At 57.7% G+C, this 4,059-nt stretch overlaps 1 protein-coding gene across 3 annotated transcripts in view; it reads right to left on the bottom strand.

Moving 5' to 3' along the window:
* Positions 1-4,059, bottom strand: part of CRABP2 (cellular retinoic acid binding protein 2) — a 202,271-nt gene that overhangs the window by 99,278 nt on the left and 98,934 nt on the right. The window lies entirely within an intron of this gene.

Below are 4,059 nucleotides of genomic sequence, written 5' to 3'. Positions count from 1 at the left end.
ACCTACCTCACAAGGTTGTTGTGAGAATAAAAGGCAGGCAGGGGAACCAGGCATGCCAGCCCAAGCCCCATGGGGTTTTGAGTGTTTGGGCACCGTGGGGATATTCCAGCCTTTCACAAAGGTAAGAGAGCGGGCACCGCAGAGGGGTCAGCCCCGTAGGGGTGGCCACCGCTTCTTCTCTCCTCCTGCAGCTGCTTCAGAAGCCTCTCCCGCTGCTCCGAGTTCTCCTCCTGCTGCTGCTGCCGCCAGCGAGGCCTGGAGCTCGGCCCCCCCAGCGGTGTTGGTAACCCCCATGCCGGAGAGCCCCCCGGAAGCCGCTCTCACCCTGGATGCCCTAGAGAAGCAGCTGGGAGCCCTCAAGGAGCTGCAGCGCCAGTACCTACAGGGGCGTAAGTCTTGAAGCACCCCACTTCCCCACCCCTTTGCCCCCCTCCCGCTCAGGCACCGGTGGGTTTCTTCCGATTCGAGGCCCACCTGGGACCCTGACGCAGGCCTCCGGTGCCCCGGCGTTTGTTCCAGAGCTGAGGGTGCGCCGCACGTGCCAGCACTTCCCGCGCTCCCTGCGCGCCGTCAGCCTGCAGATTTGCCACGCTCGGAGGAGGCTCATCCGCATCGAAGTGCGACTGAAGCGGCAAGGAGAAGGTGCGTGCCAGGAGAGCCCACTCCCCTCCTCTCTTCTCCAGCAGGCCCCAGAGGCTCAGAGATGGGCGGGGGGGTTAGGAGCCGTGTCCTGCCAGCGCGGCTCTTCAAATGGTGCTTTTTGCCTTCCAGGGCCCCCCAGCCCAGCTGGTCCTGCTCAGCTGCCAAGCTTTGGTAAGCAGGTGGGGGTGGGGTGGGGGGCTCCCCTGCCCAGGACCCTCCTCTGTCCTGCCTGATGTCGGCTTCTTCTCCTTCCCCAGAGGGCTTCCACTCGGTGTCGGCCTGCGCCCTGGCCCAGAAGCCCCTTTCCCCCGTGGCCTCCAGCTCCCAGGGCATCGTCTCCGTGGGGTCCAGCATCTCCAGCTTTTCCCTCCCTCTGCACCCTTTCCCTCCCCCTCCGCTCTCCCCTCTTCCTATCCAGGCAGATCTTGGTGACCTCAAGGAAGCCCTGGAGACGCTGGTGGAGCTGCAAGGCCACCACCTGCAGGACCGTAAGTCAGACCCAAGGCCCCCCATCCCTTTCTCGTATGGCAGAGTCCGACTCTAGGAAGACTCCGGCCATGTCCTGGATGTGGGCAACCAGGGAGCAGGAGCCAAGGGGCATTTGGGGGATGGGGGGGACGGCTGCCAACTTGAAAGGCTGTAAGAGGGGAGTTGTCAGGCTGCTATCTCGGTTTCGTTATTGCCTCTGTCTCTGTGCTGTATTGTCTGCCCCCCAAGGTCGCATGCCTAAGCCTAAGCCTGGGAACTCAGCTCCTGGGAAACTGTATTCCTGCGTGTAATCTCCCGCCTTTCCTGCCTTATAATATCTCCCAGCTAGTGAGCCTTTCATAGCTGTCATTTTATTCGTTTGCACTGTATGCCTATTTGATCAGTAAAATCCACCTGTTTGGACTCTATACGACTTTGTGGTGATTTCTGGTTCTGTGGGCCAAGGGCTGACATTATGACAGCTATCACATCTTCACCATTCTCCTAGCCAGGCTGGAGCCCAGGGGGGTTCGCCTGCCACTTGGATGGGAGCTGTGCAGCTCTCCAGGTGATCTACTACCCTGGAGCCCTTCTCAGAGGACCGTACTCTGTTACAGGACTTAATTGCTGAACTTTTCCGGACGAACCGAGAGGTTTGCCGCTTGAGGGGACTGGTACACGCGCAGTGGCAATCTCTTACAGGACGTCTCTGGATGTTAACATCGGAGGATACTGATGCTCGTTTAGATCTTCAGGACTTGGATCAATTACTGGACGATGCCCGATTGGCGACTGAGGATTTACAAATATTAACTGGACTTCTGGATAATCTTATTTCTCGACAAACTCTTTCTACCATGGCGGGAGCCCCACCGGAGGGTTTTTCCCTGATCCCGGATGCGGCCAGCTGCCAGGCTGAGGCCAAGCGAGTCGCTATTAGCACCGCTCTTCTCCTTGTGGAATGTACAAAAGACACCCCGGTAGCCACCTTGGCTCAAGTTTTGACCCCGACGTTTGGAGCCGAGGCATCCGCACTGGCGGTTCGAGTACAACCTCTGCTGGGCGGGGAACCTGACCCCATACTCTTGCTCCTCGAGACAGAACTTTTGCCACGCATTACGGCAGAGGCTGCCCTAAGACTTGAGAACGCCAAAGTTCTTGCGGATCAGCAAGCCGCCGAAGCGGCTAGGGTCGCAAGAGAGAGAGAGGCGGCGGAAGCAGCCAGGGCGGCTGCAGCAAGGAATCAGGCGAACGTGGACACGCGCCCCAAGGACTATGTACTGGGACTATCAGGTCTCACCTTTTCCCCGGCGTTTGTCCCGTCGCGTACGACCCAACGCGCACGCCGTTTGGCTGACCGACGTCGAGACTCAGATGAGTCTGAAGACGAGGATTTATATGGGGATAGCTCTCAATGGGCCACGAGCTTCCGAACCAGTAAGCCTCATCTTACTGGGGGCCCAAGTGAGGAGGTTCATCTTTTACGAGCCCAGAATCGGGAGCTCTCCGACCGTGTGGATCAACTCCAAGAAGTAATGGAACTTATGCTTCACGAGAACAGGCAATTACAACAAACCCTGATAGCTCAGAGACAGCCCGTTCCGATACCGGGTCAGGCGGTACCCGTACAACCACCTGCTAATGTGCCTGCTCCACCCTTGCCTCCTGGAGCTCCTGTTGCTCCTCCGCCCGGACCACCCGTGCAACCGGGTCAGCCCGCGCCCGGCCCTTGGAAGCAACTCAAATTGAGGACTACGTATGACGGATCTCTTGAGACTTTGCCTTGTTTCTTGCATCAAGTGGACAGTTATATGCGAGAACAAGGTCAACTTTTCCCCACGGAAGATAGCCGGGTGCGGTACGTAGCTTCCCTCCTGACAGGCAAAGCGGCTGACTGGATGGTCCTCCAGTTTGACACCCGCTCTCGTGCGATTCGTTCCCTCAACAACTTCATGACTGCCCTGAGAAGGAGGTTTGAGGACCCCTTCCTGGGAGAAAGAGCCAAAACGGAACTTTTACAATTAAAACAAGGCTCTGCTACAGTTCGGGAATTTGCCGATGAATTTCAGCGACTGGCAAGTAAAATTGTAGGTTGGCCCGAGACCACCCTAATCCATCATTTCAGGGAAGCCTTGCATCCTGACATTCTGAACTGGTCTTACATGCGGGGCGATCCCGATACCCTCGAAGGCTGGATCCTATTAGCCGAGGAAGTGGAAAGCCGCCGCCGCTTTATTTCTCTCGTCCGTCAAAAGCACAAGGAGAAGGGCACCCAAAAGCCTCAACCCAAGGCACCACTGCTCGTCCCACGAAATCCCTCACGTCCGCTCCAGGAACGTGAAGTCCGATTTCAGAGGGGTGCCTGTCTTACATGCGGAGAAATGGGCCACTTTGCAGCCGTTTGCCCACGCCGCCAGGAATTATTTCGTCCCAGCACGACAACCCGCGCCCGAGGTCGTCCACCACGCAGAGGCACCGCGGCCACCCGCAGCGCAGCTCCGGGAAGGCCCACACCCTCTGCACTCCATGCCGGGGACCCAGCCTCCCTGCCTGCTTCCAACGACCCCGCCGGGTCTCGGATTACAAGTGCCCCATTGGGGGACAGCTTTCCCTCTTCGGATGAGGAAAACCCTTGGATTTCTCCAGCCTTAAACCTGGAATCTCCCCTCGACTTGTCAAAAAACGGCTCCGGTCTGTGGTGAATGGAGCATCTCCACAGACCTCTCAGGATCTTCCTATCAAACCGAATGCTCCTACCAAAATCAAAGAAGTGGACTCCACCGTCTACGTAGATGCAGTTTTACAACAACTTAACGGAGGTCCACAAATCCCCGTCAAAGCACTAATTGACTCCGGTTGCTGTCGCACTCTCATAAGCGAAGCCACGTTTGCTGCCCTCAGAGCCGACTCAGAGGCTTTACCCGCCCCCGTCCAATTTGCTCAAATGGA

Source organism: Euleptes europaea, chromosome 7 (genome assembly GCF_029931775.1).
Source record: "Euleptes europaea isolate rEulEur1 chromosome 7, rEulEur1.hap1, whole genome shotgun sequence".
Taxonomy (NCBI): domain Eukaryota; kingdom Metazoa; phylum Chordata; class Lepidosauria; order Squamata; family Sphaerodactylidae; genus Euleptes; species Euleptes europaea.
This window is presented reverse-complemented; position numbering and strand designations above follow the sequence as displayed.